Source organism: Takifugu rubripes, chromosome 15 (assembly GCF_901000725.2).
Source record: "Takifugu rubripes chromosome 15, fTakRub1.2, whole genome shotgun sequence".
NCBI lineage: Eukaryota > Metazoa > Chordata > Actinopteri > Tetraodontiformes > Tetraodontidae > Takifugu > Takifugu rubripes.
The window spans coordinates 13471644-13487316 of NC_042299.1; the positions used below are offsets into that span (position 1 = coordinate 13471644).

The 15673-nt window shown below is 46.6% G+C and overlaps 1 non-coding gene across 1 annotated transcript; it reads left to right on the forward strand.

The window, feature by feature from the left end:
- The first annotated feature begins 3622 nt into the window (after positions 1 to 3622).
- mir125b (microRNA mir-125b) lies at positions 3623 to 3692 on the forward strand. Its single transcript, NR_105367.1, has one exon. It is a non-coding gene; the product is annotated as a microRNA mir-125b (primary transcript).
- The last annotated feature ends 11981 nt before the right edge of the window (positions 3693 to 15673 follow it).

Genomic DNA, 15673 nt, shown 5'->3' on the forward strand with positions numbered 1-15673 from the left:
GAACCTGCTCTTTGTTGCCTTTAAAGTTGGAAGTGGATGTGAATTCCATGCAGCAACAGTGGCTGAAGGCGTTTGATATCTCCATTCAACCATGAAAATCAGTTTCACCACAGGGATTTAACCTCTTAAAACTATCTAAAGTAGGAAACTTGCTATTAAACACGCGCCTCGCGCTAGTACTCTGATAAACCCTGGCTAAGCCGATACCTATACATTATATGTAATCATTGATCAGTTGGCTTTTGTTGGCTCCTACGTCTGTTTGTGGGTGTGAATACTTCAGCTAGACCCCGGAGACGAGCTGAGAGGACCGCCCGTGCTGCTGCCAACAGTTTTCTGTCTCTGCATCATATTTGTAGTGGGTGTGTCTGAACTGCCTGTTTGAGTTTTATTTGGCAAAGCGGTTGATTTAACACTTCTGAGGGTTTTCCCCATCGCAAGCGTGTTTGATCGGTCGTGCCGGGCTTCGGTTATCTGAGAAATGGACTTTAGATTCGCACCGCGGTGATCTGACATCCGTCGAATGTAGATTTACCTGTAGCATCGGGAGAGGAGACTATGTGGGGGTAATAAACGCTGACGCCAACACAGGACAAGCGAGCTGCTTTTTATGTTTGGATTAGCTTGGCTTATCCTCATGCAGCACTTGTGGGTCCTCTGATGTGCCCTCCAGACCTCATTACTCTCCTGGATCATTTCCCCACATCTTCACACTGGAGGATCTCCGAGCGTAAAAGCCTTTAAGAACTGGTGGCTGTTGTTCACTCGTGACTCGTGACTCATCTCGGGTGGTGTCAACATCTGCCCGACTTCTGCATCTCTATTTTTGTGTAAATGTCATCCGTAGGTGGCTCGGGGACTTTTTCTGAAGGCACTGACTGTTGATTTGTCTTCCTGGCTGCGAAGGCTGTAGCTTAGCATCAGCATTAGCGCCACTGGTGATGGTGGTTTCCTTCATGCTTGGCTCCCGGTGTTGGTCTGTCCTGTATTTTATTGTAAGTGGGAGAACTGGGAGAAGTGGCGAGGATTGGAGGTTTAATATGCCTATCACAACCCCCCCCAGAAAGCCTCACAGAGTTTGCGTAAAGTTTGCCCACATCTATTCTGCACTCCAGCCCACCCCACCCCCCCTTTCTCTTTCAGTCTTGTCCCTCCCTTTCTCTCCCTGAAACTCACGCTGTAATACTCAGTCACTCTTGCAGACGGAGGGAGAGAGAGACAGCAACAGAATACCGGACTTGTCGAGCGGCGAAGGATTTCCCCCCCTTTCTTCTTCTTCTTTTTTTATTTTTTTATTTTTATGAAAAGGAGCTTGAAAAGAGACACTGTAAGATAAAAATGTGATTCCAGATCTTTGCCTGTCTGTCTGTTTCCTGGTCCTCCATGTCTTTGTTTCCTTTCTCACTTTTACTTTCCTCTCTACCTTTGCTTATCTGCCCTTGCGCGCGTACAGCGGGGGCATTTACTCCCCGCGAGTTCAGCTGTGGTGGGGTGGGGGGGTGGATGAAGAGACGTTATTTTCTCCGTTAGCTGCTCAGCGTCGGTGCTGTGTGTGTGACGGGCGGACGGGTGGCAGGCTACGGTCTCTCTGCCCCGGGGAGCCGAGCCTCTCTGCCCCGGGGAGCCGAGCCTCTCTGCCCCGGGGAGCCGAGCCTGCGATCCGTGAAGCATGCGAGGCAGAGGCGGGAGGGGACGAGAGGCACCGACGGAAAGAAAGGTGTGATCCGGCCAGAGCCGGACTCAGAGAGGAGACCCTGGGACACGGATGGAGCCAACGCAGAGGCAGACAGACAGACAGACAGGCAGGCAGACAGGCAGACAGACAGACGCGAGCAATAAGTTAGATACTAGTGTCACATGGAGACAGAGGGCCGGGCAGCAACAGGCGTTACACACATTTTCCTATTATTCACCGCTCTAGCTAATTTTGGCCGACTGTCTGTGTGTTTTCATCATCCATAACTGCCATTTTATTTAAGGGTGCCTTATTGTGGACACGTGTGCAGTCTGTCGTCTTTATTTTTCTCAGGGATTATTTGTGTCTCTGTGTGTGTCTCTGTGTGTGTCTGTGTGTGTGTGTGTGTGTGTGTGTGTGTGTGTGTGTGTGTGTGTGTGTGTGTGTCCTAACCTCCCCTGATGTGACTCTTCTTCAGCTTTTTGCCGGCTGCCTGTGTCTGGCTCTGATTGTGTTCCTGCTCCTCTGTTCTGGTAAGCCTACAGCAGTGGAGGGATCTCCTCTTTCTGGTGTGTCTAACCCCCCCCCCCCCCCCGCCGCCGCTTCTTATTGCGTTCTTGTAATTGTCATTTTGAAAAGCAATTCTGTAAAATCCCTGCCTCTTTCTTCCATAGTTGCTGATTTCACTGGGTGGGCATCTTTTTTTCCCTTTGCCCGTTTCAACCCTTTAACCTCCCACCTGCCCTTCCTCTCCTTCTCTTTCTCTGCCCTCCGTCTCTCTCTCCTCTCGCTCGCTCTCCTCTCTCTGTGGCTGCACATGGTATAGTCTTGCATGTCTGAGCAGCAGACGGCTAGACAGCGGCAATCTGCTACAAGAGCCTCGTGTGCTAGTCCGAATAATCCATTGCACAAAGCCTGATCGAGCTGCACTAAAACCTCCACTTTTCTCTACAGCTTTCTTTTTTTACCCCCCTGCAGATCTGTTATTTCAGTAAGGTCCGGCCACGTCCTCCCTTCCGCTGTCCTCCCGTTAGCCTGACTGGCGTAGACGCACAGAGAATACTGCGGCAGCCACCTCAGTCGGCAGGGTGAGTGCTCTCTCCGTCTCTCCCTCCTTTCATCTCGTCTCACGACCCTCCCAGCCTATACCGCTCCTTCATCTCGCAGCCGTCCGGGGCTCGTTCTGCCCGCCTGGCGAATGAGCCTCTCCTCCGTAAAGTCAGAGCTGCATGATTGACAGATAACGTTCTCAGGGGACGGACAAGCCTGCCGTGCCTGGTGTTGCAATACGCCTCGGGGAAAGCATATATGCTATGGCACTTTGGCTTTTTTTTTTTTTTTTTTTACGTTTGTTTGGGGGGGATGTTTGAGTAAATGGAATGGATTTTTGCACGAGAGAGTCCCTGGCAGTGCACTTTCTGCCTCTGCTGTCCTTGTTTGACTGGTAGTGCTGCGTATGTGCAGCATTTCTGTCTGTGACGGAAGGAGTCAAAGATTATTCCAACGTGCTCCAGCTGTAGCAGCGGCAGGCAGGCCCGAGCAGAGCCATTCTTATCAACGTCATGTGATAATAAAGTGCTGTGTGTCCGGGTGTGTACGGCCCTTCAGCGATCACTACAGTTACAGTGTGTATGTGTGCATTCTTAACATAATGAGCTTCATAGACTGTTAATGTGTGATTCTGCATGCTTGTCTTTTATTGCATCATGCAGAATGCTATGATTATGTCTGATATACAGTGTCGCTGGTGTTTGATGGATGACTGAGCACACGGGTGGTGGGCTTGACCCGAATTTTCCACGATCACACTGGACCGAGACGGCACGGCACAACGCCAGGGAGAGGAAGCTGCTATTGTCTGCCCCGTCCTCAGCCATAGCGAATGTGCAGCGGGCGATTTGCTCCGCGTCGCACTGGCCAGCCCGGACAAAAGCGCGATCTGTACCTCTCTCATTCCCTGAGACCCTAACTTGTGACGTTGTGCTGTGATGTGCACGGGTTGGGTTCTTGGGAGCTGCGAGGGGCACTCACACATCTTTAACCTGAAGCTGGGGGGTGGGGGGTGGGGGGAATCAAGCATGGCGGACAGACGGAGGACGCAGTGCAGAAGGGGTGGCTTCGGTTTTTCTCTTTTTTTTTCCCTCCAGCTGGGACACGAGGGCAGAGCACGTCCATTCAATCCAACCTCAAAGCTAAAATACAGTTTACGGCAAAGCAAAGGGGAAGATGGTCGGGATGTGGAGGGGTTTGAAACCAGAGGCAGGCGCAGCAGCATCTGGGGTGGGGGGGAGGAGGAATACAGGAATGTGGGTATGGAACGAACGACATGCGACTAAGTTGGAGGGGTGTCAAGATTAGGCGGAATGAGACAGCAAGTAAATCGGGAGAGGGGTGACCCCCACGATGGCTACAGGAGGACTCGCGCACACAAAGTTGTGTGTTCAGACCACAATATTTGTAGCTATTTATTCATGCGCAGCATTTCTGTATCGCACCACAGAACACGAATACCCCCAATTCAAGTCTTTCTCTTCCCCACTCCTCCATCTGCCGGTGTTCCGCACTGTTCTTCCCTTCTCTCGAGAGCAACACAAAGTACTGTTTGGAGCGTGACATGGAAAGCTCGGTACACTTGTGTTTGACCTCATGAAAATCAGCCCCTTTCTCTGTGCACCTTGTGCACTTGCCCGTGCGTTTGTGGAGGATCACAGGGTGACGGGGGAAACTCCACGCATGGCTGGCGGAATGAGAGTTGCCGGACAATCGGAATTGTGCCCGGCAGGGTGCCACCCCCCGCTGGTGACTGGGGAGCTGCAGCTACAAAGAGCTGCAGCCGCGTCCACCGCGATGTGTGACTGTGCGCTATTCACAGGGCGGAGTGAGTGAGACGGTGCCGGGTCCAGGTTTTTGAGTCTGGGGACGGCTCTCCGCAGAACTTGTCTTTGTTCTGTCACAATTCATCAGAGCAGCAGCTTCATTTACGGCCCACCCTCCCTGCGTGCACACCGACAGGACAGTGCATGACCTTTACCGTGCCCCCCTCCTACTTTCAGCCTATCTTAGGCCCGTGTCGAGCTTTCGGGGTGGGGTGGGGGTGTGTGCAGGATTTATACTGTGTGGCACTTTGATGTTTTGTCCTTATTCTTTTATCTGTTTGGATGCTCCAGTTATGTAGCTGAAGGACAGGCGGCTTCGAGCTGCGGTTCTAATTTAAGCTTGAATCTGAAGCATTTTTAGAAACATCACATCGATGTGTTGCCATTTTTGGCACAATTCCCTCCTGTCTACGGAATTATTTTTAACTGTGGGAGGTCCAACACTGACCTTTTAAGTACTTTTCATTTGCCTTTTTGTGTAATTATTGTGTATGTATGTATCTAGGAGGATTTTTTTCTCCTTTTTTTATGGTTAAATGGAGATATATTCCAGTGATGTCATCTCGGTTCAGCAGGGTTTCCCCTGGTGCACCAGTAGGTCATGGTGTCAGAGTTTGTGCTGCAGAAACCAAGAGGAGGGGCAGCAAAAAAGGAAAAAGAAACAAAACGAGCACTCCAGGAGCAGATACACTCCTGATTTGCTTTGCAGATGAAGCATTCAGCCACGTTCATCTGCGCTCCACCACTCGGCTTCTGCTGCTTCCTTCAAACTTCTAAAATGGCCGACAATGAGCTACAACTTTCTGTCCCTCTATACCATTTTGTACATTATCTTGTACGCAGCTGGGCACGTTATGATTAAACGAAGGAAAAAACAAAGCAGACTTGTGACTGGCAGCAAGAAACCAGATGTTATCCCTGACATGTTGCCAAGCGGTGAGGTCAGGCGGGAAAGGGGCAGCTCGGAGACTGTCCACCCGACCCCTCCATCTTCATAAAACAAACGACCAAAATCTCTGACTGCAACAAATGGCGGCATTGTTCTGCGCCGCCAAAACTGTCACTCAGCGGCTCTGCGTCGTTTAAGTTGGAGATGTTATTTCCCTTTACTCCATGTGTGAGTGCACGAGTAAACACATCTGTTCCGTGCGTGTGCGGCATATGTCGCCGATCGTGTGTCTTCGTCTGACAGTTCCAGCCTCTTCCCCTCACACACGCTCACGCACGCGCGTCTCGCTCTCCGAGATCTCGGCCTCTGTTTGTCCGCCGCATCTTGCGGCGTCTAGCTCTGGCGGCAGGAGCAGGTGTGTCTGCCTCTGGGTTGGCCGCCCCCACCCCTCCTTCCTGTTCTCTTATCACTGCAGTACGGCAGCCCTGTCTGGGAAGCAGCCATTCCATCGGCCATTGTTGCGCGGCGCTCCCGTGGGCGCTGGCACCGCTCTGCCCGACCCACCCTGTGGAAACGACCGGCCCCGGCTCTCTGTGATACTTGGCACCCTGTCGGTGTGTGCAGATGAGGCCGTTCTAGCTCTTTTCTGCCTGGGCCGAGCGCACAACGGTCTGCTGCAGACCGCCGCCATCTTGTTCGTGCCTGTGCCGCTGGTCTGCCCGCCTCTGCTGCACTCACACCAAATAATCGGCCCCAGCTTCAAACGTCTGGGGTTCTGCTGCTGCTTTTGGCCGTTGCAGATCCCACTTTAGCTTCATAAAAAACGTTTGGGCCATTATCAGTAATGCCTAAAAAAGATCAGCACTCATTAAGAGATATTAGAAAGCAGGCGGGGGCCTTTACTGTAAGTGCTGTAGAAATGGTGCCGTTTTTAAAAGAAAAACTGTTGCAACAAGAAATCTTCCTCTTTCTCATCATTGACCAGACAGTGCTTGACCAGATGTGCACATAATAGACTTCCGTATATAAAGTGAGCTCTCACACATGCTCACTTTCACTCCAAGCATGTCATTTTCACACTCTGGACATAATTACATTACATAGAGTGTCATAAATTATTCAAAAATGTATTCTCACTGTGGGAACACCGAGGAGGCTCCAACACACACATTTATTACAGCAAACCGATCGTCTTGCAGCCTGAATTTGCTCGTCTCTGCTTTGATGAACAACAAACGGATGTGAGTAGGTGGAGGCCTTCAAAGGAGCTGAGGGGTCCTTGGGCCTCTCAGGCTCTTGATGCAGAACCTGTATTGATGCTTTCACAAAGAGGATGAAGACAGCAAACGGTCTTGAATCGATTCATGGTTGGGACAGATAACAGTAGAAACGTCACTGCAGACGTCGCTATGAGTGCAACCATACTGACACCATTGATTTCTTTATGATTCTGTTTTTGTGAATGTTGTGTTTTTGTGATAAATTGTAGCCTGTGACAGCGTTAAAGATGACGATGGGAATAACACAGGACCTCGACCCTCTGACCTCTGACCCCGAGAGATAATTTTACTCACAGTATTTTCAGCTGGATCTTTGTGTGTGTTCCAAGTTCAAACAGTACCAACACAATAGAAAACTCAGGTAGGGGTCCGTTTAATCCAGGTTAAACCCCCATTTTTGAAGGTTAAACTCGACACTGAAACAGACATCTGATCATTGTGATAGCTGATCACTACTATGTAATAAACTGATCACTACTATGTAATAAACTGACATCAGAAAAGGTGAGAAGCACAACTTTATGATCTAATATAATAGATGGTTGATCGTGTAATTGAGTGAGGGCTTTTTTGCCTTTTTAATGCCAGAATTTAATTGAATTTGTCATGAATCAAGACGAAGCCATCTTTTTATGTTGTTATTACAGATTCAGATCTTTTCTGTCGTCTTTGTGTAAATAAGAGAACGAAAGCGCTGCAAACAATTTTCGCAGCAGCGCAGCAGACACAGATTGCCTGACACGGTGCGGTTTGCACATGGAATGTAAAGTCCCTCCGTTATGAAGACCAGATGTTGGAGTTATGCGTCGGAAGTCAATTGTTACTACTGGATAATAACAGTGACGCCGCCCAGCACCAGCGCTGGTATTTGCAGTGCTATTTATTTATTCATTTATTTTCCAAAAACACCTCTTAAATAATATATTCTGAAATTATCTGAATTGAAAAAGATTTTTTAGAAATTCTTAAAGGATAATAAATGTGCAAAAGTTGTTGTTGAAAATGTTCATTTTTTCCCCTGTGTTGTAACAGATGCTGTGGTTCCCCTTCATTGTGTCTGACGTTCTGCTCTTGTTCAATAAATATTGTTTTTATTCACCTGTTAGACTCAGACGCTTCACTGAGGAAGTTCAAGAAGTAAAGATTTAGTTAAATAACTGTTTGGAGGTGAGCTCAAATCAATCCAAATCATTAATCTGAAGGTTTTAGGTACAATTTAGACCAAAAACACCATTTTGGAATTAAATCTGCAAAGTCCAGACTTGAACCCCACCAACCTTCAAACTGTGGATCCAACAAATTTAGTGAAAGTGCAGAAATCCTGTGAGGAAGACTTAAACATTTATACCAAGGTGAGGTGGAGGTTAACGGCGCCAAGTGAGGTTTAAGCAGACATTAATATTGGTGTATCTGCAGTGCATGCTCGATCCAGCAGATGACATTTTGAGGTAAAAAAAAAACCCCAAAACAAAACACAAACAGAGTTATTACTCGAGCAAATTTCACAGTTTAGTTTTGCTTAAAGTTTGAGAACAAAAACAGTGACAGAAAAATGGATCGATGCTGTATAATAATGTCTAACAGTCAGATGCCTCCCCTCTAGCCTGGCTGTCACTCACACACACACACACACGCACGCACACACACACGCACACACACACACACGCACACACAGAGTCTTTTGTTTGGATTCAGACTGCATTGAAGGCAGATCCTGTGGTCTTTCTGAGGAGAATGTTAATATGCCTGCTTTGGTCTCTCTGGGGATGCAGAGAATGGATCCTGGCTGCTAATGCACTGTCACACTAACCCCGCTCTCTGCTCGCTCAGTTAGCAACCACAGCGCTGCTGCAAGAACGGAAAACTATTTACCTACACACACATACGCGCACACTCGCTCAGCCCTACTGAATTATTTAGGGCTGCTCTAAATTAGATTTTCAGGCAACATGCTAAACTCCCAACATGCACCTGCAGAATGACACAACATACGTTTGACTTAAGGTTATTAGCAATTTACTGCTATTTTACAAAAGGCTTGAATCAATTCTTGCCTTTTACAAGAGGCGTATTACATGCTCTATAACATCATTAAACACATGTAACAATGAAAAGCTGTTCATCGGGTCGGCGCTGTGGTTAGTTTCACATTCAGTGACAGAATATTGGGAATACTTTCATTACTGAGGTGGTTGTGTTTTTCCAACCACCTCAGTTTGCAGGAAAACCTTCCACAGACTTCCAGGGCAACATGAGATCACCACTAAAATCACCCATCATGGTGTTAATAAGCAAGAGATTCATGTTGAAAGTCTCCGCAGATGTGTCTTGTTGCTGAGAGCATAATGACATCGCAGTGTTTAATGGAAACCTGCATCATCCACCCAGTGTAGAATGGATTTAAACCAGGGGTGTCCAAACCCAGTCCTCGGGGGCTGCAATCCAGCCGGGTTTTTGTGTCCTCAAACCTTCGCCAAAGGCAAGTGGGAACCCAGGTGAAAGGGTTGACTACCTGGTAGGTCACAAAACCCGGTTGGAGTACAGATTCGACACTCCTGATTTAAACTATGATGTGCACACGCCTTTGAAAGCATCTGTTATCTTTGTGGAATCAGTTAGATTTAATTTTAGTTATTCTCCTCAGTGTGGAGCAACCAAAGATCTAGTTTCTGTTTTGTTTTTTTGTTCATTAGTTTTCTCACTTAATCATACATATTTAATATTATAAGATCATATTAACATGAATAATTTAGAATCCAAACATCAAACCCAAAGCAGGCATTGACTCATTCACTTCGTTAATATCTTCTGCAGCCATCCCGGCTTTAATTCAGGCTCTTTTGAGTGTTTACCTGCTCAAGGTGACCAATATTCCGTGATTGTTTACTACTTAGGTTTACTTTTCCTTCTTGATTTCCTTTCTATATCAACTGGCAATCTGGTGAGACACATGTTTGCTGACTGGATAATCTCTCCAGTTGATATTGAAGGAGAAAATATCCAAAGCCCGGTTCTGCAGGTTGTTTAACGGGTACTGGTTCAGTCCATCACACATGTGTATTTACTACCGAATCTCCTGTTATCACTAAACTGATCGGTGTCGCTTTGTTCGGATTCATTCATTCCGTCTCTTTTTGGCTCAGCTGTGAGGACAAAATGCAACACGCCGTCTTTCCTCCGTCCCACAATGTCTCACTCCCCATCAACACGAGTCGTTTGATAATGAATGGCAAGGTATGATAATAGTCCTCAGGTTGCCATAGAAATGAAACAAGGGCTCTGTGTGTGCGATTTTTTTTCTCTCTACCTTCTTTCATGTCCAGGCATAAATGACGGATGATTGTAAGACAAACCCCACCATCCCACTGAGGTCTGCCCTCTCCCCGTCTCACATCATTTCTTAATCAGCAGTTTTTCTCTTCTGGACCTTCTTTCCTGCTGAAAGGAAATGAGGTCGGAATCATTAGGATTACAGGTCAGTTAGCGGAGGTGATGGGTGATCCGCCCCGCGCACATTTAAATCACAAACTGGCACCTTCCCGAAACCAGTCTGGCTCTGTAGAACAATCCCAGACCTGAGCAGATGGAGCTTTGCTTTCGGGCCACAAGGCATTCACCCAAATCGCGTCTCCTCCCTGCATTGAACGTCTGGGTGCAGCTGCTGGACTGGCTGTTGAAAGTCGGCCTTTGTGAAGTCCGTTCAGCTGCTCTCGGGCTAAACAAAGTTGATCCAGGCGGTCAGGTTCTTGCATCTGGAGATCGGTGACGACCTCCGGTGTGATTATGTCATGTTTGTGATGTCAGAGTGGCCGGACAACAGAATCCTGAGACCTGTGTGATTCATAATCAGGCCACGGTTACTACAACAGATCATTTTTGATCTACAATCTAACCTCCAACTCACTTTCCCTCAGTTGGAAAACCAGCGTATTCGGAACTGTATTGGTGTTGTTGCAAACTCTTTGTGTAATATCATTACACAACCTTTTAGTGCCATCGCCATTAAAGAAGTGGACTCTGACGGATGTCAACCATTAAATGTTCCTCTTGATTTAAAGACAGATTCAGGTTGTTGCTTCACTTGCTGTGTTTGCATTTACGAAAGCCACTCATGATATGATCAAAGAGAGGGATTTATTTTGAAACTGGACATTTTGAAGCACCCTTTCGGTGGAATTCTGCAGCCTGGATTGTGAGTACGCATCCTCAGGGTGGAGTCTGATACTCACCTTGAACATTAGTCAGGCTTTGGATGACTTTCGTTTCTGTTGTGGCAAAAATGCACTCGTATTTCAGGAATGCTAACACTGCAGAGAAGCTTGGGCCCCAAAATCCGGCAGAAATGTTGAATATTTGCTGCAACCACAGTGAGACGTAAACACATTCCAACCACATATCTTTGACGTTGCCTACAATATTTTTTATTACGGATAACAAAGTGGTCGTTGGCAACTATAGGCATTGTGGCTCTTCAAATACGGTGGATGAAAGCCATGAGGATCACTTCTGCTTGTATATGACCAGGCGTTGATATCCATGTCTTGTGTTATTCAGACGCCACTCTTCATCAGCCCGTTACTCTCATTAGTGAAGAGCCAGTGCCGTCTTTTGATTCTCCAGTTTTCATCACAAAACATGACAATAACGCTGCTCAGCGGGGCGATCACAAATCCAATTCTGCTCACAGCCCGGCACCACCATTAACCTGACAGTCGGACGCGAATCACAATTCAAATCGTGATTCAGACTCATTCCCAGAAATCCACCCTGCATTTTCTCAGAGAGCTCATCTTGATGGGGATCAGCTGTGAAACATCACCAGGACAACAGTTCATGTTCCCACAGATGCCGTTTCAGAGTTGGTTGAACCAACACGGAATGTTTGAATATGTCAAAAAGCAAAGTTTCGTCCTTGGAATCTTATATACACAAAGCCTGTTCTTTAGTTCACGAGAGGTAAAAACCAAGAAAATTCCACTTGAGTAGCTTTAGCAAAGCAGCCTGATTATGACGTTAGCCACATCTTAGAAAGCCTCAGATATGGATGAGCTCACACAGCAGCGAGAGGAGCAGAGGGGTGCGACCGAGCGCTCTAATATCACCTTCACAATTCGCAGTTTTCGTGTTCATAAAGTCCAAAGATTAATAATGTGGTCACCATAATTTTGGATAGTAAATCTCTTGCGGTCGGAGGGGTTTGCGGAGCCGTGGTGGCTGCGTCCCTGTCGCGCTAACATTAAGACAGACCGGTATCTTTCTGTCGTGGACCTGTTTTTCACAGGTCTATGTGGCCTTTGCAACCAAAGGCTCTCTTGGCTTAAGTCCACGTGGCACAAAAAGACAGCAGCATTCCTGATGTCTGTGGCTAATCTGACGTGTCAGCTTGTGTTAACGCTGCACCGCCAAATTTGAGGGCGCACAGGGCTGGGGTATATTAAAATCTCCCATCAGCAGCATTCCTCTGGAGGAGGGTGGGCCTGAGGAGAGCAAGGGTCACCTAAGGTTGAACGGTGGTTGTGTGTTCGGTCCACTCGTACTGTAACGGTCAGATCTACTGGACAGGGGGCGGGGCCAGAGCAGGATGGAGGGAAGGCACTTCAAAGGGTGGCCGCTCTTTCCTTGTCTGTCCTCATTGAAAGCAGCTAAACGAGCTTTGTGGGGGCTTTTGTTCCTGCTGTTAGTCGATTTAGAGACTTGACGGAAGATGCCGACAAGGACAAGAGGTCATCTGGGCAGTTAATTATCTGCTTTACACGCTTTCTGCATGTGACCCCAATTGACCTATAATGAGCATGAGATAGTGGTCTGCTCGACGTGAGTTCAAGCAAGTGGAAGGTCAAACTGTTGCCACAATTGCCACCGAACAGTCTTTTATTCTTAACAAACAACAACAGAGTCGCACACACCTGGACTGACTGCACAAGCGACACCACAACTGTGCCGGGGCGAACATGTCCGGCTCGCCGTGAGGGGCACAAGCAGGAATGTGGGGTCGGAGGTCAGATAGCCATGTGCACATGCATGCCTACAGCACTGGCAACAGGTGCTGCGCAACAAACGGCGTCTTTTCGGATGGCAATTAAATAATAATGATAAAATAAGATAATTACTGGGGGTTTTGTTTTGCATTAAATAAGAGCAGTTTTAAGAGTAACATCTGCAGAGAAAGAGAAGCTCATAGCTGTGGGGTTGGTAGTGTCTCAGGGAAATGATAGCTTTGTGCCAAGGTATTTCTTCTCCCTCCTGAGAGAGGCCCCACTATTCAGCAGTCTGAGGTCAACAAGTACAGACCATTACCCACAATGCCCCTGACTAGAAAAAAAAAATATGCAGGGCTGTTCCTTTAAGATGGCAAGACAGGAGCCGCCTGAAAGCACTCAGACACAGAGCTGCAGCCAAGATGGGAGACGGAGGGAGTCGGATAAAAAGGGAGCAAATTGAGCCTCTTTAGTCATGTGGAAAATGATGAATTCGTCTCCCCTTGTTTTTTGGTTGTTTTTTGTGCCTGCCACACTCAGATCGAACTTCTGCACGATGTGAAAGTGAGGGTGTCAGTTTGCTGATCGCAGGACCAGAGAAAAGGAGTCTTGTTGCTAGGAGAGGAGAGATTCAGTCATCTCTTATTGGCCGCTAGAATGCGTAAGATGGCCCAATGAGAGGCCTCCCCCCAAGCAGCAGAGCAATAGTACAGTTACCCCCACATGCAGACCTGATTAATATGTCAGACATGTTTTATGGGTTAACGTGATTCAGGCGGGATGTATTGTAAAGAAGGCAGTGGGGATTCAGGGTACGTGTGTGTGTGTAGGTGACCTTATAGAACACACCAGGAACCCTCACATGTCCCCCCTCAATGCCTGAAGGTGAGGAGACGCTTCTAAAAGTAGAAAAGGTTCACACACGTTTGCGCTGTAGTAACAAAGTAACTGGAAACAGCGAGCGTGAACGAGAAACCGGATTCCTCACATGTACATGATTATCACGAGAATGCAGCACACAAAAGAGAAACAGGAGTGAAAACCTCAACTCCATTTCAGTCGTCTGATGTTACCAGAACAAGGGCTCGAGTGTTGTATGAAAACACACACACACACACACACACACACACACACACACACACTGTCCATAAGCTGCTAACAGCTTCAAAACGAATCTATGGAGACATTTTGATGCAATTCTCATCTGTCAGAAAAAAGGGCGAATGTGTTTATTTTATCTGACAGGGTTACCTCAGAAAGACTCCGTCTGTCGTCTAAAAGCAGAGCCGGAGATTCAAAGAAAGGCAAATGTTTTCTGCTCGTTCCGTGTCTTTTACCTGCAGGCAGTTGAAAACATTTGTGTGTGTGTGTGTGTGTGTGTGTGTGTGTGTGTGTGTGTGTGTGTGTGTCAGAGAGAGTGTGTTATGAACCTGGTCAGACTAACGCACATAAAACAGGGACAGGAGGTGATTTTTTTTTTTATATATACAGTATATATATATAAAATTCTTTCAACTTTCAACACAGCCCTTTTCACAGAAGCTGTCACATAATATTCATGCAGGGTATTTTTATTCTGCTCAGGTAATTGTTGTCAGTTATGAGATGCTGTTATCAAAGGCCTAATGTTACATCATCGGTTCACAGAAGTCCAAAATAACATACGTAAGCTTGCTTTTCCCAGCAACCTGTTTGGACAGAAGCCATTTACAGATGCAGGGCCTTCATCAGGATGCTGCTCCACTATGTTTTCTACAGTAGACCAGAATGGACAAAGCCAAATAAAATACGAACCAACCCGTTACCACCACTTGAGGTCGCCAAATCCTACATGCGGGACTTTATTGACAGGAAAGCTCGTCAGTTTGATCCATTTTGTTGTTTTGCATTTCTGTGTTGTGATCGACTGTGATCTTATCCTTGCCTAGGAAGCCTCTCGGGCACATTCATCATATATACCCACAGAATACTAATAAAACAATCACTCAGGTCATTTGTCCGTTATTTGAATACACAACGCAACTAAATGCCTGAAAACTTTGTCTCATTACTTCCCATCACTATGATTTATTTTCTTTATAATGAAGGTAAAATGAGGGCATGCACAGTTTCAGGTCATAACTTAAATTCACTCTTGAGGGTTGTGGTGGGTGTGACGGTGCGTCTCAGTGGCGTGAGACTTCAAACATAACTTGGATTTACAAAATGAGAGCAGTTTCAGGGCTATTTATATCACAAATAGGAAAGAGGATAAAAATAGAACATTGTGCCTTTCATGCCACAATTGATCAGAGACTACTGCCAAATGTGACCTGATCCGACAGTAGATACCGGAATAAAATTCATCTCCATATGAAATGAGGCTTCAGTCATCAATACAAAAACTCTTGATGATAAGGTTGAAAGTAGAAATAAAGGGAAGCCACCTAGGGTGTTCTGGATCAATTTAAAATCACATGTCTGATCACTGGAATGATCTTTGCTTCCTTGGTCATGTCCCAGCATCCCATTAAAGTAACACCACACGTGCAAGTTAGTGCTGGTAATTCACACTGACAGTTTGGAGGCAGAAACACGTGTAAGGTTGGTTTTCGTGCTTCAGAAACATTTTTATCTGGTTTCGAATCAAGACTGCTGGATTTCATTTAAAATCTCTGATTCTTTTTGTTTTTTAAATGGCTGTTTTGTTCTCTGTTTTGTTCGCTTTTCTATGGAAATGGGCAACCTTGAAACCAAGTCTTAACCCTTAAACAGCCCTTTGAAGCCAAGATGTCCTGAGTTTACTGGTGAAAAGCATATTCTGGTCCTACAACCTCGCTTGATTTACTCTGCTCTGATTGCAGGCCACAGATTTGACCCCTCATATATGACACACCGAGGTGTCAACTTTCACTGCTGCTGTTGATTGATAAAAAAAATTCACAATCAATAAGACGAAGTTTTCTTCCTTTCTGCGCCTTCAGAAAAGAGAGGAG